This window comes from Gambusia affinis, linkage group LG19 (genome assembly GCF_019740435.1).
Source record: "Gambusia affinis linkage group LG19, SWU_Gaff_1.0, whole genome shotgun sequence".
In the NCBI taxonomy this organism is placed as follows: domain Eukaryota; kingdom Metazoa; phylum Chordata; class Actinopteri; order Cyprinodontiformes; family Poeciliidae; genus Gambusia; species Gambusia affinis.
Window position 1 is genome coordinate 20126766 of NC_057886.1, and position 23132 is coordinate 20149897.

General features: G+C 37.4%; 1 protein-coding gene across 2 annotated transcripts in view; it reads left to right on the top strand.

Annotated features, from left to right (window-relative positions):
- The first annotated feature begins 5463 nt into the window (after window positions 1-5463).
- adgrl1a (adhesion G protein-coupled receptor L1a) overlaps window positions 5464-23132 on the top strand; it is a 111926-nt gene continuing 94257 nt past the window's right edge. For both annotated transcript variants that reach the window (XM_044099664.1, XM_044099665.1), the window contains exon 1: window positions 5464-6107. The gene's annotated coding sequence lies outside the window, so the exon portion shown is untranslated. The remainder of the gene's footprint in view (window positions 6108-23132) is intronic.

The following is a 23132-nucleotide window of genomic DNA, read 5'->3' on the forward strand; positions in this document are numbered from 1 at the left end:
AGGAGCAGAGGAGAGAGTGAGTAAAAAAAGAGAAAAAGAGAGCAAGATTGAGAATGAGAAATGAGAGAGAGGAAGAGAATGTGTATTCTTTATTATTTTTTATGAAATGCAGTTTCTGAAAATGTTCAAACGCTGCATTTACCATGAGTAGGCTGATGTAAAGAGGGGGATAAAGAGAACACTCTTGAAATTTCGGCCTGCTACTAAAGCAGAGTAGTTACACAAACACTTTGCAGAACCCAGATGCTGACATCTGTTTAGTTTTACTGGACTACTGACCCCTTTCTTGGGTTTCCATCTATGTTAGGGGTAAATATTTGGCACAGTTTCCATTTTCTTTCCCACTGTATTTAGTACCTACACCTGCAGGCCTTCAATTGTAAATCCAGGTCATCCACATAAAAGGGGTGTACACATCGTTCAAAGGTTTGTCCAAAGAAATACATTTTGAGGAATTTTATTGCAAATTTTGTACAATTTGACCAAAAATCATAATTTCGGCTATAAACAGTCATAGGATTTGATCCAAAACTGATTAAATCAACATTAATATCAATTTCTCTCAGAACTGTGCAAAACAATGCTCTGTGAAGAAAGCATTGCTTTTGCTATTAGCTCCAAAAATGTGATTTGTCAATCAGCGTAAAACAAAAAGCTTCATCAGGGTGAAAATTGGAGCTAGTTACAATTTCAGAAAGGCGTTACATAAATAATGGTGCCGCATAAACATGAGGCCTACCTAGAAAAAAAGTGGCATTAATCAAACATGAGCCAGAACAAATTATAATAAGCCAGCTGTATGAATACATTTTCCTTTTCAGAGGAAAAGAAATATTCAGACAAACAAGCACACTGCTGCTTTGTTGATCAAGTCTAGTTTATCATGCAAGACATCAATTTATAAAGAAAACAACATAGAAGACAAGGGAACACAAGGGCATTTTAAGAGCACCGCAGATTTTAAAAATTATGGAAAAAGCTGACTGAATTTGCTCTCAGTGAAAACAACTCTACTCTCCGGAACAAAACAAATGCTTACCTCGAGCACCAGTCCTCTATGTATTTTGACAAGTAAATAAGTAAATATATACCTGAATCCCTTTCTTAGATAAAAAAGGGATAATAATGCAGCCAATTAGAAATAGCTGGACTCATCTTTGTGCACATGGTGGTTCTCTGGCACCCAACTCTTGGACGGGGGACTGGACTCTATTCTATTCTGGAGTTACCCAAGAACAGAGACATCAGGTGAGAGTAATGAGGATACTCACAAGCCCTCACCTGAGTGCCTTGACTTTGGAGCTCTCAACCGATCACCATCTGGTAGTGATTTGGAGGCGGTGGCAGGGGAGGCAAACCTGGTAAACTAGAATGGGCGGTGATGGTGAGCTGTAATGTTTGAACACTGACTGAATATATTGAACACAAATTTGAGGGAGCCTTCTTTATAATTTTGTATTTAAAGGAATTGAAAGAAAGAAAGAAAGATAGAAAGAAAGGAAGAAAGAAAGAAAGGCAGAAAGAAAGAAAGAAAGAAAGAAAGAAAGAAAGAAAGAAAGAAAGAAAGAAAGAAAGAAAGAAAGAAAGAAAGAAAGAAAGAAAGGAGCAAAGAAAGAACGAAAGAAAAAGAGAAAAACTAAAGATAGGACAGAAAGAAAGAAAGAAAGAAAGAAAGATGTTAACTTTTTGTTTTCATTTAACTTTTAAAATGGAAGAGGTAAAACAAGAAATGAAAGTATTTCTTCGGTCACATTTATGTTTCTGTAAATTGCTGCAAGTATTAGTGCTGTTCATCTGTACTGCCTGTCCATGCCCACGTTTTGTAGGCCAATCAGCTCATTTGTAGTCACTGTGGTTGTTGCTAAGAGACCAGGGCATGATGAATAACTCCTCTGACTTTGCCTGACTTTAAATTTTAAATTAGTCCATATTCATTTGTAGTCCATAGGTTATTTGTAATTTAGACTGTCCATTGAATCTGTCAACAATTTATGTAAACAATACAAATTTTGCATTATATCGTCTGATTCTTAAAAAAATTTATATATATATATATATATGTATATATATATATATATAATAGTGTGTGAGAACTCCACAGAGTGCAAACTACATTATGTTACATTTTACTGACATTATGAGTAAGGCAGCCATGAAGGTCAATTGGTTAAATTCAAGAGCAGTATCCCAGAGTAGGTGCTGCATGACAGAGGGCTAAGTGGCACAGGCACGTGGAGCCTATTCAGTAGAATGTGACATTAGCCATCATAATAGAAACTGACAAAATCATTTTCAAAGTGGAGAGAAAAATCGCAACATGCACTGTGCGCTGCTGCAATTATTACATGTGATATGGAAGTTAAATAATTTAATCTGGCAGCACACCTTACCATTTGTTCACCTGGAGACAAGACCCTGCCTGGATTCATCTACGGTAATTATTCCCCAAATCTAAAATAAACATTTCAAACAAATGTTTTTCAATGGATTTACTGGTTTTAAAGGAGCAGAATTTTGCCCTCTTAAATATATTGAGTTGCACATTCTACATATTAAATAAGCATGTGGAGAAGTTCATTCCCTCATGCATCAGTAAAATACATTGCAAATGTGGGCATCCTGTCCTAGGTTTCTTGTTATGATTTTCTTGTCAGTGAAAAGAATTAATCAAGTAGAGCACACTCAAAGTAAACAGGTTCTTATAGTTTTCAATAACATAAATCACAAATTAGAAAACTTTATTTTCCAAGTCTTATTTATCATCATACTCTACTTTTTGTGGCAGATGAACCTTCATCACTGCTCATTATGAATGTTTTCTGCTTACAGGAAAACAAAACAAAAAAACTATTTACGGTAAGTATACATCAGACCAATAATAATAATAATAAATCTGAATACAGAAATATGGGCTTAATTGAAAAGTCTTTAAATTCCTGGCTGTAATGCATAAAGAAGTTAATTCAGTCCTTTTATGTCTTCAACCTGGCAGTTGGAATGGTTTTCTTTCATATTCCTTATAGCCAAACAACTTAAGTTTCTTTAGACAATAAAACATTTTTTTTTATTTTTTGATAACATTGGAATTAAACATTTTAGTAAACTGATTGCAGTGTTTAGTAATATTTTATTTATGAATGTCATCCTAAAAATTTTAGAACAAATCAAAAACAAAAAATAAACACCTTAAGCAGCTGGTTTTAGGCATCAATACTTCCAAAATTACATCAAATATCGTAATTAACGCAGAAACTCATTGCTTAGGATTGTAACGATTCGTCAAATGATTCGAATACCTCGATTATTAAAATTCCTCGAGGCAAATTATCTGCCTCTAAGCTTCCTTAAATTATGTTTTATAGTTTAGCACAGTGTTCCAGTCCGACGATTATTACTGTTACGCAATGCTCTCACTTCCGTCTGTTGACGAATGCTAAGTGCTACCAGCATAACATGTCCAATTTTCAATTTTGGTACGGATCCAGGGATGATTTCAATGATTGACGATCACTGGGTTTTCATCGTTTTTCGGGTACCACGGGGCATCCTAAAAGCGCAATGCATGGACAATGACAGCCCTTTTCCCGGAGTCCCGGACAATGACAGTCCTTTTCTGTTGGCTGGTTCGGAGCAAATGGCGGCGAAGTGCGTGGCGGGTTTATTCATATAGGTGGAGTGAATAGATAGACTGAACACTGCTGTATGCTTATGGTAAGTGTAGCTTTATGAAGGAAATGGAAAATAAATTTGATACCTTTCCGGTCACAACAAATGGGTGACGGAGCGCAACGTGGCGGTATATAGCTGTCATAAATGCTTATTTGTGTGACGAAAGTGCTGCTAGCATGAACATAAAAGGTATAGATGGCAGGATAAAGTCAGAGTTAATCTATTAAATTGAAGACAAATACATGAACGTAAAACCTGTAGTATAGACATCCTTTTAGAAATGTCTTTGTAAGGCTGCTGCTTTATTATTAGATTAAATATCTATTTTTGTAATTTTTTGTCCAGGCTAACTTAAAAAGTTAGATTAATTTTCTAAGCTACACAAATATGATTTTTTTTCCCTCCGACATCGATAACCAATATTAATACTGCTGTTATGTTAGCATTTACCAATATTTTACTTTATCGTGTTTTTTATTCTTCTACTTTATTAATCGTTGGAATAATTGATAGATTACTGGAAATAATCGTTTACAGCCCTAATTGCCATAAAGCCATCATCTTGACTTTCCCGACTTTTAAAAAGAAGACACAAAACTTTAATCTTTGAAGATTACTCTAGAATATTATTAATAATATATATATTTTTAAAAATCCTCTCTTTATTTTTTGTTATTGACTTACCTCCAGTGCAAGAAATTCCAACGCAGCCCAATATTGCTGCAGTGTTTCATTCCATGACTCGCAGTATCCATGGAGTGGCTGATTCATACCCCAGTGAAGAGTTTTGACTACCCAAACTGTTATATTTTTTGCTCTGTCCCACGAGCAGCATGTCGACTGCCTGAAGCGCTAACTGATGACGCTCCTTTAGCTCAGTGTAATAATCTATCTTGGGTTTTCAGCCTCCACACTTAGGTGAACTAGAAAAATTATATTTAAAAAAAATATTCCACCTGTGACAGCAACCAAGAGCTCACTACTTCAGTCTGAAATATTTTCTTGTGAGCTTATCTTTGCTGTTGTGCTGGAAACGCTGTTAAAATGTCTTGAAATTCTGCATGCATAGGAGTTAAGATGAACTGTTGCTGAATGGCTTCAATTAGCCGACTCCCAAACTGTTATAAAATTATTGGTTTTCTACGCAATCAATGCACAAAGCCTGCATACCAATAATTCTCAGACTTTAGAAATGAATCATGTTGCTGCCTGTCATGCATTCATTTACAGAGGTTGCTATTGTCTTCACATTGGAATGAATAAGTTTCAGCTCTTGCACAAGTCATCTCAGTCATACCCTGATTTATGCCACATGCAGCTCATTCTGGATCATTACATTACTGAATTTAAAGTAATTTAGCAGAGCACTCAAAAGTGGCTATTTTAATTAGCTCTCAAGGTTCCTGATCCATATCTTCAAAAATCGAAACAAACAACAAAAAACCTGACAAAACCCCCAGGAAAAAAATTAAAATAAAAAAAAAAAACAACGAAGAAAAAAACTATACAGCTATAAAAAGATCCCAAGCAGTGCCAAGACAGCGGTTTATCTGTACGTGCTTGCTCACGTTGCTTGCTTGTGCCTGAGCAAGCAATGGGGCTCAGCTGCATCACCTCAGACTCGGTAGTAGAAACTTATTTGAAAAAAATGTTTAGGTTACCAACAGTACTGTGACGAAAGCACTAGAGTGTAATAGGCCTAATAAACCTGCTGAGGTTGAACATACCATGTGGATGGTCCTGATGAGAGTGTGCGCTGCCTGCTGACAAAAGAGGGGAAAGAGACTAGTGATGAGCTCTGTGCGTCAGGACGCACAAGGCAGCCGCATATGGCCTGTGTACCCTGATTTAAACGGGTGATCTCGAAGGGGGAAGAGTGGACAGTTTGGGAAAAAGCAAGAAGAGGTGCGCATCAGACATACACAAGTCTGATCTCCGCTCGCATGCAGACGTTTTTTGCGAGGGTGGCACATTTGCTCATACCTTGAAGCAGTGGCGGACGGACTGCACGATACTTCTGTTCAGTTAACGTTCCTCCGTAGTTTCACGTTTCGGGCATTGCCAGTGTCGTAGTCACTCGCGGGTCGTCATTGCTACTACCAGGACGATGGTGTCGTCGTTATTTATTTTGATGCCCAGACGGGCGCATTTTCGTGACAGTTGTTTCTGTCCTTAAGGATTTTCCTTTACGGCTCTCATATTTTTGGTCTGGTGATCTTTTTTCTCCCCTTCACTTTGTCCTTATATATCCCGGTCTGTCTTTAAGATAGCAGCCTATTAATATTTAATTCTTATGCATCCGCATGAAGACGGCACCAGAAAGGAGAAAACGAGCGATAACCGAGCGGGGGAAAGGGAGAAGGAGGCAGCTGTGGAGACAAACCAGAATGAATGAGACACTCTGAGCAGCCAAGAAGACGGAGATTGGAGAAATCGAGGTAAGACCGAATGGCAGTTTTTTTTTTTTTTTTTATTCCCTGTACATGTTATACCAACGCGGCAATTTTATGAACTGTGGACAAACCGGAGGTCCCCGATCAGCGTCTGTGAGGTCTTCAGCCTGAATTATTTATTAATTTTTTTTACGGTTTGACAGTTATCGACTTTATGTTTATTGATGTATCCGTTCCATGTTTAAAATGCGTGTTGGTTTTTGGAAATAAGCTGAGTCTTGAAGTGGGAATCTTGCTGTGGGCTCAACGCACCATGGAGCCGCACTAAAACACATTCTGATGTGTTTACTTTATTTGCGATTTAAAAGGGCAGTTTGTCCTGTAAAAGCTGCATTGTGACCGAAACACAGAGGCGGGTGGATAACAGCGCTCAGTAAAAGTGATAAAATGCTTATTTGTTATCTGTAAGCTACTACCTAAAATGAGTTATCACTGAATATTGCTCAATTTGAAACGCATGCAGTTGTGTTTTAACCTTCTCCGTTTATTTTCATGAGGAACAAAATTAAGCATCTCATTGAGCATTAGGGGAATAAACGCATCAGAGCTAAGTGTGAACTGCTCTGTTCAATCCCACACCAATAATCCAGAATGTCTTCAAATCATTACCCACTGACTCCCTTTAGATTTTAGTATTTGAAGACTACAGTCTTCCAAATTAAAATCCAGATTAAAGAATGTGTGTAACGACGGCTCATGCCTGAGCACATTATAATATCTAATTTTTATCCAATCCGACCCCATAATGTTTTGGATTCATGTCATGAAAACTGAGGCGATATTATAATATTACTTTCTGAACTAATTCCCAATTTAATATTAAGGCATGTAATAAAACACATCGACAACATATATTGTAGTGATGATGAAATTAAACATTTGTTTTTTGTTTTGTGCCATCATGATAAAATTGAACTTGAGGACTCATACTCGACAGACCCCAAAAGCAGTTATTTTCAGCCTATAAGCCTTTTCCTCATTTCACCGGGGTGCATTGTGTTTGTCCTGCCAATTTCTGGGAAAAATTGGCAAGTCCACTATTCTGAAGGGGCTGAATGAAATTCAAATTCTTCAGGTGGTAAAACAGCAATATTGCAACTGTCTGATTGCGTTATCTGGACATTCAAGAAGGCAGGCTTGGAATTGGTTTACTGCCAAACACACTCCCCAGGAAGACAGAAGGATTTATTTCCCCCTTGTCTGTGTGTCACATACCCATCAGAAAAATTTTTCTCGGTTTTTTGTTGCTGAATAATATTCATACATTAAAAGTCATTAATGGTCATCACAGACTTTGTAGGTCACTAAAAATAAGTTTATGTCTTTAGGTGTTTGTTTTCATAACCTCTGTTGATTTGCTACTTGGATTTGATAACCATATTAAAAGAAAATGGTCACACACACACACACACACGCACACACACACAAAAAACCCATTACTTTGATTTTTATAGTATTCAGGTCTAAATGCACTAGCTCACTGTATATGTTAACTATATACTTTGTAGATATCTATGTGTGTGTAGATGCATGCACTGTATATGTGCACGCCGCGCACAAATAATCAATTTATAAATTTTTATATGAATATGAATAATATTGCTTTTTTATATTCATAAAAATATGAATATCTTGTCTTTGCATTTTTGTTACTTACAATTTAATGCAATATTTATGTACCCCCTACAGCTCTATCTCAAGGCAGACTAAATTAATATGTTAATAGAATTTATGCAGAAAAACCCAGAACTGATGCAAGTTTCAGAAAATAACTTGATGTTGCACACTCTTTCAGAAACTACATAAATTGCATCAATATTTATTTAAAATGATGATTCTTTTTTGTTATGAATGGAATCAGACTACAGTTTTTGGATTCATTTTAATTCTGCAAACCTTTTGTTTTACTGAATAGTACAAGCCTTCATAAAAAGTATTGATTTGCGTAGAAGAAATATCTTTAATATGAAAATAGCTGATGCGCTTTTGTAACAGCATATTTGCTGCAGAGTTTGTATTTTCTGGTTATCGGAATTAAGCTTTTCTAACTTCGGATTATATTTTTAAATTCAAAGTTATATGAATTCTATTTGTTTATTCTTCCTTTAATCAAGCGATTGCAACATAGTTAATACTCTTTCTGCGTAAGATCTGAAAAAAAGATGGAAACCAAATATCTCTTAATATTAATTTGAAAAAATTGCTGTTTGGTGACATAAATCAAATAATAAATGCAGCTTTAGGTGAGAATGAACAAATAATGTAAAGCAAATAATCTTAATCTAAACAGAAATATTTTGAAATATTTTTAAGTGTCGGTAGTGTAAATGTGGTAACATGTAAGTAATTGAAATATTTTGTACATAATTGTCAGTGTATTTCAAATTACGCCCAGCCTTTAAAGTTTGAATGCTGAAGTGACCCCAAATGCTCTTTCGATTGCCGCTATAGACTTCATGTAAAAATTTGTGTGCCAGGACTGAGCAGAGGATTTATAAAGCCAACTCCATTTTTTTTATTTAAAAAGTCTTAAGATCAGAGGTGCCTTTTGATGATGAAAGGTTTCCAGCCAGATTTAAAATCCGATTAAAACTACCAGTCCTTCATGCCAATTTGCCAATCCTGATCTGTTTAAGGTACCGTGCCAATGGTCTACAGAGGTTTGTTGTTACCAATGCGTATTTGTAACTGTAATAAATAGACAACAAACCTTTGCCAAATTGAATTGTACATAGATGTGGATTTTTGACCTTTCTTCAAAATCTAATTTCCCTTCAGCACACAAAATCCCTCAAAACGTCTTTGATAGTATCATTGCAGTTTGTGATTACCGAGCTCGCTTCAGCCTATTCTATCTGATTTGGGTGGAGTTATGCAGTGAAAAATGTGGTGGTGGTTGGATGCATGGCTATATTTGTAGTGTCCCATGAGGTAGTGTTCTCCTGCGTATCTCTTGTGCGCGGGCAAAGAGAGGTCTTTTGTGCTCTTTTTTTCTAATGTCGAAATGCTCTGTCTCTGTCGGACCTTTTCACTTTGACCAACCCAGCAGCGTTTTTTTGTTCCTCATCGCTGTTCTCTACTCTCCCTGTTCAGAGGAAGCACTGCATACCTGGCAGTGGCAGTTCTGGAGTTGTCACTCGCCTGATAAGACTTGTCCTTACAGAAAAGCCATTACAATTTTAATGACAGTTATTGTGATTCACTCTTTTCCAACCAAACACACTGGAAATGGTTCGCAACGGTCACTGCTGGACTCATTATTGTAATCAAAAACACTCAATTATGTCTGTAAGGACTACATGTCATGTTTTGGCTGTTTTCACCCTAAATTCTAGATTAGATGTTGGTTGCTATACATGTCGTAATCAGAGAGTGCAACGAATAAAACAGAAAAGGATTAAGACTGGGAAGTACATTGGCAGAGAGGAAGCATGGTTTATGGTTAACGGACTAAGAGTCCCTTTTCTGTGGCAATGAGGTGGGAAAGCAAGAGGCAAAGTGTGTCTATTTTGAAGCCCACTGCGTTTGTGTTGCGGATTTCTCTATGAGTCTGACCATGCACTCATGGAGCAACGTGTAACTGCAGCCCTACCAGCTCTGTGGTCTCTGTTACTCTTGGAGAAAGTCTGAAGGTGTGGGTTTTGAAAAGCCCATCTTACAGGAACCCTACCACACACTAATCCAATTCAGTCCTGCCAACCTTGAGCGTGTGTAGGCGCCAGGATGGCGAAAAACGAACAGGGGCAACCAGAGCACATGCACGGGAAGAAATCGATGAGGACTCTTTTTCATAAATGGAGTGGGTGTTAAATTAGCTGGATTGGCCCATGTAGCAACACACTGGATTGAGTGCCGGGTGTATTTTGGTTGTGTCTATTGACTGAGAGACAGCTTGGTGTACAGCAGAGAAAAGACGTACTGATGCTCAATCAATGTGTCCAATCAGCCTCAACACTGTTTCATTCACTTTTGCATTTTTTTTTTTTAGATTGGAAGGACATACTGAGTCAGAAGGTGTATAGATGCAGTTTTAACAACCAATTTATAGAAGTCTGTTTTTCTCAATTTCCAGTCTCTTATTTTATAGATACTGTAAAGAAAATTAAGAGAAGAAACACCAGACTGTTCAGTTATCAGGGCGACTCAAATAGTTAGCTCTATTAACATTTTTGGGTCACTAAATTAAATGACACTCTCAGAGTGTCACCCATCCGTTTTGGTAAATTGTTTCATATTTTAAATTACAAATGGCAAGCTCTGAGCAGCAACTCTGTTCAGGAGTAGACTACACGGTTGATAACAAAACTTATATCACAACTAATTAACCATCTAGCAGCAGCTGGCTTTAGTTGTGTTACTTTGTAACTAGCAGATTGACAAAAAATGTGTTATGACTTGCAATTATCACTAAATTTAAATTTAGATGGTGTTTGTTTTATATTTTTGCTTAAATCCCTGTATCAACTTCAGCACAATAAATTAGAAGATAAATGGATAACATTAATATTCTGATCATTATGCTACATTATCTTGATGGCTGTTGTAATAATTATTGCATATGTCTTTTTAAATAAAAGAAATTAGATCATATTGTGCATTTTAGTATGATTGTTTTTTGCAACTGTGATGCTATGAAACCACAGTAAACTGTACTTCACATCTCATTGATTACTGTTGTGGTGTGTACCACCTTAATAGTCATAGCTTCATTTATATTTATAGCCATTAGACGACTTTCACACTGTACTTCATTATGTAGCCTTGGCAAAGGGTATTGGTTCAAGGTTTTCAGCTAATGTCTGGTTTACAGGGCAAGCATTTTATACCGACAATCTTAAAGTGTACTTGTGAAAGCATAACCTTGCAACCCAGAAAAATTTAAAAAATTTATACCAAAGTGGGCGATGTCACACAGAGGAGCAAGGCCAAGAGTGGGGATGACTAAAAGGGGTTGTAGTCAGGACGAGGAAATACATCCTTGCCAACTTAACGACTTTGTTGCTCTATTTAGCTTGCTTTTCAGACCCCACTAGCGATTTTTTCCCCAAAAACTAGAGACAATTCTAGCAACTTTTTTTTGTGTTATTGGAGCCTTTCATGGTGACATGTGAAAGCCCCGATCGCTCTGCAGCAACTGAAGCGAGAAGTGAGTGTTGCCGAGAGCCGCCTCCTGCTTCCTAAGCACTGTGGCCAGTCTCACATAGTTGTCTTGTTTCAAACTGCCAGAAGTCACAGCAGAGAGCAGAGGAGACCCTTTCCACTCCATGTTTTCATTGCAAATGAATCACATGTGCAAAGCTTAGAAATGCTACTGATCAATGTTCACTGTCCATTAATCAGTGAACACTCGCCACAGAGTACATCTGAGTGACATGGTTGTGTACTCGAACGCAGTACCATCAAGTTGTACCAATACAACCAATAGAAAAGTTCCACTTACCAGACTAAGGATCGTTTGTTTATTTTAATTAGTTTTCTTTTAAACTCCAGTAGAAAGGACAATAAAGACAGTGTAAGCTAGGATTATAGTTGACGCATTGAAATGGGCGTGAAGGGGTGCTTACCAATTGCGCTAGGCCTTCATCTCCCTATTGGCCGCTATTATTCCTAAATTATGATGCCTGGTCATTCACCATCAAATTTTTATAACAAATTTTTTAATACAAAAACACAGTGGGTTGCTGGTGGACTGCCCTAGCACCTCTACCACTGGGTTTTGGAAGTTTTTTGGTGGAAACCCAGTATTGTCTTTTCTCTGTCAAAAATAGTCTTCTCCTGCCATTGCTTCTTTCTTGTCCCCCTCATGTTAGATCTTGAGAGGCTTTGAGAGATTTCTTGTCTAATATCTGAATATTTCTGTGCAGCTTGTTGTCTTTGTCATGTGAGTGTACACACGACACTCACCGAAGAACCTAAACTGTTACATCTATGAATTTTTATCGTCATGCGTGGGGTGTCTCATGTTTTGAAAATCAACTGACAGTTTTAAAATGTATCCATGTGAATGAGACATTAAGAATAGTAAAAAAACTATATAGGCACCTTCTATCAAAATTTAATCGGGAGATGATTGATGCTTTTAATTTCCGGTCACATGATGCCCCTCTCCATCCCTCCCCTCAGGATGTCCCATGACCTCAGCATGCTTACATGGATTTAAGAAAACTTACATGATCTTACGACAAAGAAGTTTGAATAAAGAGCTCATATTCTAACGTTTTTCAAAATACGTGTGCATAATAGTTAAATATACAGCCTCCTGCTATTTTGAGGAGTTGATTTTATTGAAACTTTACATTTCTGTTGGCCAATGTGGGGATTGAACCCATGACCTTGGCTTTATAAGTACCCTACTCTAACCAGCTGAGCTAACCAGTCACACATAGTGGTGAGTTTTCATCAGTGTTAGAAAAACTTTCATGATCTTGATAAAAGCAGTGAAATTCTAAAGTTTTTCAAAATCAACATGAATTATGGTTTAATTTAAGGCCTCCTGCTATTTGAAAGAGTTGATTTTTTAAAACACTTTATGTTTCCACTGGCCAATGTGGGGATGGAACCCATGACCTTGGCTTTATAAGTACCACACACCAACCAACTGAGCTAACCAGCCACTCATAAACTTGTGTCTTCGTCAATATAAGAAAAACGTACATGATCTTACCACAATAAAGATTTGAGTAAAGAGCTCATATTATATTGTTTTTCAAAATCAGTGTGCATAATGGTTAAATATACAGCCTCCTGCTATTTTGAAGAGTTGATTTTATTAAGACTTCATATTTTAGTTGGCCAGCGGGGGGATTGAACCCATGACCTTGTCTTTATAAGCAACATACTCTGACCAGCTGAGCTAACCATCCACACAAAATGTTGAGTAAATGTACGTCTATGTGAGAAAAACTTACATGATCTTGACAAAAGCAGTGAAATTCAAAAGTTTTTCAAAACCAACATGAATTATGCTTTAATTTAAAGCCTCCTGCTTTTTTGAAGAGATGATTTTCTGAAAGACTTTATGTTTCAATTGGCCAGTGTGGGGATGGAACCTATGACCTAGGCTTTATGAGTACTCTACTGTGACCAGCTTCCTAATTACTATGTATTTAGGAAAACTCTGTCCAGCTGAGATTAGCTCAGCTGGACAAGGTGTGGTGCTTATGACGCTAAGGTAGGTGGTTCAATCCCCATACTGGTCAATGGAAATCTAAAGTCTTTCAGACAAACAATACTTCAAAATTAAAAAGGGTGGAAAACAAAATCAACACGTCAAAATAAAAAAGGTTGGAAAATAAAATCAATACTTCAAAATAAAAAAGGGTAACAAATAAAATCAACACTTCAAAATAAAAAAGGTTGGAAAATAAAATCAATACTTCAAAATAAAAAAGGGTAACAAATAAAATCAACACTTCAAAATAAAAAAGGTTGGAAAATAAAATCAACACTTCAAAATAAAAAAGGTTGGAAAATATAATCAATACTTCAAAATAAAAAAGGGTAACAAATAAAATCAACACTTCAAAATAAAAAAGGTTGGAAAATAAAATCAATACTTCAAAATAAAAAAGGGTAACAAATAAAATCAACACTTCAAAATAAAATATTGCTGGAAAACACACCTTTAAGCATGTTGTTTTTGAAAAAAATAACAGTATTTCTTCAAATCGTCATTGTAGAAAGATCATGTACGTTTTTCTTATATTGACGAAGAACCAAGATTATGTGTGGCTGGTTAGCTCAGTTGGTTGGTGCGTGGTACTCATAAAGCCAAGGTCATGGGTTAAATCCCCACATTGGCCAGTGGAAACATGAAGTCAACTCTTCGAAATTGCAGGAGGCTTTAAATTAAACTATAATTCATGTTGATTTTGAAAAACTTTAGAATTTCACTGCTTTTATCAAGATCATGTAAGTTTTTCTAACACTGATGAAAACTCACCACTATGTGTGGATGGTTAGCACAACTGGTCAGAGTAAGGTACTTATAATGCTAAGGTCATGGGTTCAATCCCCCCACTGGCCAACAGAAATATAAAGTCTTAATAAAATCAACTCTTCAAAATAGCAGGAGGCTGTATATTTAACCATTATGCACATTGATTTTGAAAAACAATAGAATATGAGCTCTTTACTCAAATCTTCTTTGTGGTAAGATCATGTAAGTTTTCTTAAATCCATGTAAGCATGCTGAGGTCATGGGACATCCTGGGGTGAGGATGTGACCGGAAATTAAAAGCAATTAATTAGGGTCATTAATCACTCATCAATCATCTCCCGATTAAATTTTGACAAGGGTGCCTATATAGTTTTTTAATAATGTAAGCTTATCTCTCTGTTGGTGCTGTTTTATTGTGCCTCATTAATAGGCAATGATAGTGATAGTGATAGTAATGTCCTATAACAAACAATAGAATACTGGGTCGGAAGATATCTCATAGTTAATCTGGATGCTGGATTTTGAAGCTTCTACATCTCTTGCATGTAGCCTCTCGTATTGGGCTTCCTGGTATATTGAAATTCCATTATTCTCTGTGTAACATCTGAGCCAATATATATCAAATATATGCTTGTGTGTAAAAAGTGTATACTTTTTTTCACGTTTGCCTAGTTTGAATTTGTGAAGACAAGGTCAGGAGGTGGAAAATGGCTGTTTCACACTAAGGAAAAGATGTAGAGAACCATGAGGAAGCTAAATTCTGAACCTTAGCTAATTGGAGCTGTTTTCCGCATCCAGCCTGTCCATCTGAGAAAGGAGGAGCACAGAGATGAAAGGAAGCAGGGATCAATTGACCTAATTGCCTGTCCAATCAATCCTTATGTTTTTCTGATAGCTTGATAGAGTAGTTAGAGCGGAGTGGTGCATGAGCTCCTCTAATTGGCTCGCTCCAAAATGGACAGAGCAGGAGTCTGAGCAGTAATGGCACGAAGAGTTGTCACTCCTCCTTACACCTGGTGCTCTCATTCTACCAGTGTCAATACTGACACCTTTATCCTCATTATCCTCAGCTTAGTGCCATGTGCAGGCCCTACATCAGTTTCTGCAGAACTTCAGTTTTCCTTTATTACACCTTCATTCGCAATGTTTTTCTCTTTGCCTGCAACTTGGCCTGCTGAATTACTCAATCACTTTGTGTCTATCAACACAGCTGGTCAGGCATTAGAATTAGCAAATACATGTCTATAAACAGCAATGTTAACCTGAGACTCACCTGACTCATTCCACTGAGGATGGCTCCAGTGGATTCGTATTTGTGTCAGCAGCTCACTCCTTAGAGTATTTGGTGTTGGACTGGTGTGCGTGTGTTTGTGTGTGTGCGTCTTTTGTTCCATGCTGCGAGCTGCAAGAAGAGGTATGGGACCCAAAGAAGACGCTTGTTTTCTTGTTTTCCAAGATGAGTTAGAAGGAAGCAGGCTGAGAAAAAAAAAACTTAGGTAGAGAAGGAGTAGAGAGATTTGAAATAGGACATATGTATTCATAAGCAGCTGCAAAAACTCCCAGAGCATTATACATAGACCTGGAAAATGCCAGATTAAACAGAGAGTGGGAATTGCACTTATATGGAAGGAGTCTATAAACACAGAGAGCAATGAACTTTGAAGGAGGGAAAGAGGGAGCACATCCGGGTTGGATTAATTAAGGATTATAATTATGTTGGGACTTTGCACATCTCACCTGAGACTACCCAACGGTGCACTTCTCCAATCCTGGTGCCCTCTGCTCCTCTGCACATATGGACACAGGCCACAGGAAAATACTGCTTACACGTGCTATATCATAAAATCACCTCTCTGACACTATTTACATAAGTAAATGAGTGTTAAGGCATATTAACCTTCTGCTGGTGTTATTTCAATCAGCATTAGTTATTGTACTAATGCAGCAAATTCAGAAAATAAACCTCTGTTCTGCATGGTACACAGTACAACCAGCTCTTTCTTGAGAAGGGGGAATAATTGTTTTATCAAATTAACTTAGCATGGTGATGAAAACTGGTGTTAAAAAGCAGTTTTTCAATTTGCCATTTATGTTGGTGTTACACAGCTCAGAATGTGATAAAATAAAACAAATAATTATTGCGTACAGTGTTCTTGCTTAGAGCTTGAAGCATGGAAACTGATAAATTCTCAACTCTTATCATTAGCTTGTCATAGAATTTTGAATTGCTTTCATTATTCTTATGTGGTTTGTAACAGATTACAATCAGTAGATTTCTAATGATTTTTATGGGAAGACATGAGTTACAAATATAAGAAAATTATTAATAACCAGTGAGATATGTATGTGAAGCTGGAGAAATATTGAAACAAATATTCTGTACAATCCAAAGATTGGTTCATGATGTGATAAAGTACATTGTGATTGAAAAATCCGTCAAAAACCAATTGTACAGGATTGTAGGCATCTTTGTACAGCAAATGTTACTGGCAGTTAAAATTTTGCTGGGCAAATCTTCTGTTTAGTTAATACTAAATAGACATAAACCAAGTCACTAAAGACATTTGTTATAGTAACTTGTGACCTTGGTCACCTTACAGCACTAACCAATTCAAAAAGACACAAAATAACAATACAAATTGCATACACACATTCTTTGCTGCCACTGAGACATTTAGTGAGCAGAATGGGAGAGGATTTAATTGAGTCTTTGATCATTATAGAATTACCATGTGGCTTCTTGGCACCCTGGTTATTGTTTCATGGATTAATCATTTTCATTCAGCAAATTGTGGAATCCACACAGCAAATCAGTGGGCTGCCTGCTTGACATAGATATGCAGTCGGAGCAAGGGAATTTTAATGTGTTCTTGCCCTCCAATTGGCTGCAGTCATCCATGCAACTTGATTTATTTGACAGATTGGTTTTATTGATTTAGTGAATTAATGTGGTGCCAGTTTAATCAGTGTGCTATGGAACTGTGTGGAATTTGACATCTATGTGAACTCAAATGAATTGAGTGTAAAATATCGATCTGCTTATCTACAGTATTTATTCAGCTATTTGTCTTAGAGCTGATTAATTCAGTGTGTGCTAAAATTGCCCTGCTCATGTTTATGAGACTGTGCAGGTGTTTTCTTTGTGTATCTTATGCTTCCTGTGTGTTGCCATAACTGGTTGTGCATCTGTTATTTTCCAGTGCTGTCATCCAGTTGTTGGAATGGCAGTAATTAGAATTTATGCCTCTTCTTTTTCATGCAAAAGCATACTGCTATTGCATGCTATAAAATGAAACATAACATGCAAACTCAGCACATAAATGTTCAACATTAATGCACTTGTAAATGTGCTCTCACCTACCAACAAACATGAACTGCAAGGGTATCATCCTAATGTATGGGGACGTTTTTCATGTGTTTTTTTTTTTTTTTTGTAGCAGTTGCATGGGATGTAATGGGTTGTTGTGTGTTGCTGGGTCAGGGTAAAGCGCCATCAAGGTGATATTGTGAAAGTCAATATAAAATGATATGTTTTCTAATTAGGACAGAGGTGGCTGCTTCAATAGAAGGACCGTTTTGTTTGAATGAATAAAATGTCATGAATTTCTTTTTCTCCATCTTTAAATAAGGACTTCCCAATTGCTTGTTACACAGAATCACATCTGGGTAACAAAATGTATTATTATATTATATTAGTTTTCTTTATTCATGTTACACAGTTTATCAAATTCAGGTCGTCTCATATTTTAACATTGGTCAGAGACCTGAGGCAAGAAATTAAGTATATATATATTTTTTTAAATCGTAAAATAATTAAGATTGAAAACAACTGGATTACCAGGGTTACATTTTTATGCTTGTTACAATGGAACAGTAATTACGAGTCTTGTTCAACAAATATCTTTAATGGAGTTCATACTTAAAATGTCAAATAAAATGTACACAGTTTCTTGAATACACTCAATATTGCAATGTTTAATCATAAAAAAGAAAATAAATCCCATTTCACACTGAATTTATTATGTAATTTGTAAATTAGATTGAACATACTATATATCATAACTCGTTAGATCAAAATGCTGCTGACAACTTTTATGGGTATTTTATGAGAGTCTTTTAAAAACTGGCTCCTAAAATTAAATAACAGCATTCAAACCACACAGAAAAAAGCATCAATTGAATCCATTTCTATCAGAGGCTTTGCTAATAGTAGTAATTTTCTGACTAGCACTGTAATGAGGCAAGACTGAATTTGTTGCATCTGTTCTGTCAATATCTTCATTGTTCTTTTATTTTTGTTGTCAGAAGTCAAAAATACACAGTCTGTCAGAAATAAATCTGTTTGTATACTCTGGCATGAAGTTTCAGAATGATTTTCTTAAAATTGTTTGTGTTTTTATTTTTTTTTTCAAAGGTATGCATAACTAGTAGTGGGAATTAAGATAGACATGCAAAAACACATTTGCTTTAGGCAACAGCATACAGGCTTTCAAGTCTCAGCCTGAAATGGTAAAGCCTTTTACATGGCTTTGTTTTCACCATCACAGCAAAACTGATGCAAGTTCTATGCATTTCTTATCTATTGCAAACCATAATCTTGCAAATTCCTTTGGGTCGTAGCTTGCCCAAAGTAGGTTATTATGACTATTTAAACAGTTTTTCAGATGTTTTTCTTATGGGAATCTCTCTACCTCTTGGCAACTCATTGGATGGATGGGTTGGTCAGAGACTATTATCACTTCATTAGGGTGTTTGCCCTAACCAGCATTTATAAGCCAGGAAGTCCCGACAAAGGTATTCAACTAAAAAGGAGCTCAATCAGGTTCTATTTAAATGGCATATATCTTCATTTTTTCCAACTTTTATTCTTCGACCATGTTCTTCTGCAACGTCGTTGCTCTTCTGCAACAACATTTCTAGGAATGTCAAACTCAGGCATTTGCACGTAGAACAGTTTTACTTTTGAAGTGTTACTTTTTACTACTTTCGCTACAAAAGCAGCAAAGTCTCTAACTTGAATTTGAGTTCATAAAGGAAATGTTTGCATGATAATAGTGAGAAGAGAGAACCTAAACATTCTGAGCTTCATTTAGCTCAGACACGAGGAAAAACAATCAATGGTGCTACATCCACCTATTGGTTAAAAGATAATGTTGTTGCCTTGTAAACTTTTGTTTTTTCTAAAGCAACCCCATGTATTACCTGGAGATCTAGTTGTTGACTATTGGAGCTGTTGGTTGTATCTATGACATAAACTGTATTGTGTTCTGATCCCTCAGTTTTGGATTGTTATTTATAAGCTTCACCAATGTACCTCAAAGAGCAGATTATATTTTAAACTTAATTTCTCAAAAGACCAATTATTGACAGTAAAATTGTGAATTCGTTCATATCCCACTCTTTTTTATTCTTTTTCCTTAGTCCTTAAAACCACTTGCTCTAGTCTCACAGACTATTTGTTGACTAGTCTAAATTATATGGTTCTCAGATCACATACAGGCCTGTTTGCTAACCTACCTTTTGCAGTTTATGGAGCGATGTGTCTATGTACTTACTGGTTCCTCTAATATGTGCCTGTTTACACTCCTTGCCCCTAGATCTTGCACTTACAAGCATCTGGGCGGACTTTCCATCTTTCGCAAGTGTACCTACATTTGGCCTAATTCACCTTTTCCCCGCTCATGTGCCCACCCTTGCTCACCTTTTGATGCAATCAGATATGGATGGAAATACAAATGACCCCAGATGAACCCAGATATTGAGCTGTTTTAAAGCCAGAGGGTTTAAACAATATCCCTTCACTGCTCCAACATAGCTGAAAAAGGATGGGCCAGGGTTTCTCACAACATCAGGGTTTTATATGGGATTTATGACCCTCGTCCCTCGCAGCAATCTTTTCCTCCACTGGCTGTTTTCCCACAGGGTAGAATTAGCTGGTGAAGAAAACAAACAAATTACAAGGAAACAAATGAAACATCTAATAAGCATATATTGATATGGAGAAAGGGCTTTCAGCAGGATATAGCCTGTGTGAGGAAGTAAGGAGGAAGAGCACTGTGTAATCCTAACACTTACTCTCCCTCTACGTTTTCATTTACCTCTAATTTCTCTTCTGTCCCGCTGTCCCGTCCACCCTGTGTGAATAGTCCATGAGTCTCTCTGAGGAGATCAGCTCAAAGGATGGGCAGTGTGAGACAGATGGCCAGATGATGGATCTGACGTGATAGACAGCAGGGTGATGGATGGCCGGCTGGCTGATAGGGGATTAATGCAGTGCTGAGGCTGCCACTGTACAGAGGATGGCTTAGCGATAGATAGATAAAACTGACGAGCAGATAAACAACAGAGCACTAATCCACGCCCTCTTGATGGACAGAAAATCAAAGTGGGGGAAAAGAGTCACAGAGGGAGAGACGAACGTTTTTATTGTCATTGCTGGGTGTAGATCTTTCATGAAGAATGTAAGTGGATGGAAGGTGGGATGAGGAAGAGTACTCAGGAAAACTGGAGTGGTGCTGTGATTTTAGGCATGGGTCAATGATAGTGTGGGTCTGCTCAGACCATTTTTGTGCTGTCTGTGTCTGCACTTATTGGTAGACCAGGTTCTGGTGGATGTGGCGTGCCTGGAGGGTGACAGTTTAGGATGGCGATGAGCTTTTTTCAAATGATGCTGAACGGTTTAACTGGAAAAGAGAGATTAGGCATAGCAGCAAATTGGCCATGGTAGGATGTGATAGGATAAAGGGAAAGTGGAGAGTGGGCTGGTTGGAAAAAGTTGATAAGAATGGCTGCTGATTCCATCAGCACAACAGCTTAACCTTCTCTGTAACGTGCCAAAATAACAGGTTCAGGCCTTTCCATTTTAACAGTTCAGCTAAATTGTCGGATAAAATTACCTGTTGTGATGAGGGGACAACAACAAACACACACACACAAAACGTAATGGAATGAAGTATTGGCCAAGTGGGAGATCCTCTCGAAATGGGGAGCAAGCAGCCCTTCCTTGCGTTATTATTGAGCGCTAAGCTTTGTCTCTGTTCGCCGTTTCAGAGGACCCCAGGGGTTCTGGCATCGATCCGCTGTGCTTAGAATGCACTCCAGTGTCACCTATTTAAACACTGAGAGCGGGTAGCCAACAGAAATGAGCTTTTATTTATCAAGCCTCTGATTTTGGCTGCATGGATGACACCCTGATTAGCACTTAAAGGAGCTCTTAAATCTTACGTTGGATTGGAAGCAATCTATACAGAAGGGGAGGCAGCAATCTTGGCCGGAGAAAATTGTGGAGGGTGAACAGAGAGGTGAGGTACCGTGTCAACAGAGGGTTAATTAGTGGGTGGTACAAACTGGATGAAAAGTGTTTGACAGAGACAGGCAAAAGAGAAAAAGACAGTGAAAGATAGTATGTAACAGAGACCAGAGGGCAAGAAGCAAAAGAAACTAGAGGATGTTACTGAGGAGGGATGGCATTGATCAGATAGTAGGATACGAGTGTGAGTAGATGGGTCACAGAAAAGGTGTTAGATTAATGTATTTTGTGAAGCCGGAGTAAATGAACAAATTGCTAAGCAAACCGGGAGTTGATTTCTATGTAGTTGTGTCTGCTAATGCAGATTGTGCAGGGATTGTATACTTACGAGTGTCACGGTAAATGAATGAGTGAGGCATGATGGAAGAAACTAAGTGAGTGAGTCATAGGGGTCAGTGATGGGTGTGTTGACAGAAAGTGTCAGCTTTAACCATGCTGACCTGTGAATACAGGCTGCATGCACAAGTGGTTAAAACTGAGTGCTTACTTGGACGTGAACTGACACTAAAATTGGATTGAATATCGTGTTGAATGTGAAATGAATGTAAATAAGAAAAGTAGGTGGATGGTGTTTTGCATATTTATCTCTATGTGTCATTTTGTTGTCTTCTGTGCATCATTTTAAATGAGTCTTGGAGATGTTTTTTTTCTAGCTTCTTTGGCATGTAAGTGCTTCTACATTTAAACACCTCCTTTCATCATCTGTGCAATTATACCCAAAGAATTTTGTCTTGAGATGAAACATTTTCTATGCTTGCTATCTGTATATAACCAAGAACCTAGATTGAAGATATCTATTATTCCGATGGTAATAAGTAACGAACTGTATATTTTCACATCATTTTAGCTTAGTGGCGAGTTCACTTTAAACACCAATAAGTGTTTATAGAAATTATTTTTCTGTATCTGTGCAACTGGCAGTGTGAATATGTCAGAACCTGAGGAATGAGGTTGGTTTGTCTGGTGCAGTTTGTTCTTTGGCTAACCCTGACTCAACCCCCTATGTAGCATTAGTGGCAAAACAATACCTCCCATGATATGTCAGAAGAATTTGCATGCCATAAATGCACAAACACAGTTTAGTGTCATCCCTTTTCTAAGGGCCTTTCACTTTTTGCTGCTCACTTGTCTCTCTCACCTTGCTGTCGCTTTGTCTCTTGGCCTCCTTACCATCCTAGACTGCAGCGTTCATGTTTGACCCTGTTGTAGTCTCCTTCAGGGCCTGTCTCTTGGTGATCAAGCTCCATTATTTATGCTGTATCGTATTTCACCATCAATTCCCGCAATAGAGCAGATGAGACAGATTTCCTTGACTGTCACAATAGCACAGAGACTCAGTCGAGGTTGGAAATGGAATTAGCCTTAAATAGAATTTAATTTTCACCGTTGTCGCCTGTCTACCACCCAGACGGCATGGCTGGCTTGGGTAGAGCTTCTATCATTGTGTGTTTGGTGAATGTGTGTTTTGTGTGTGCATGAGAAAGCGAGAGAGAGGTATTACCATTGTTCTATGCAATGGTCATCGCAGAATGTGACATGCATGTGAAACTACAATACGTATTTCTAAAGTTTTTTATTTTCCCAATGCTTGGTCTCCAGTTCTGGTTGGATTTATTAAAGAAAGTCTTATACTGACAACCTGAAGTTCCAGCAAGGCTGCAAGACATCAATACCTCAGTCTATTATACAACAGGAGGAGGTAGATTTTTTTTGATTGATGGAAAAATAAGTGGGGCCTTCTCTGTGAAGTAGAGGACATTTT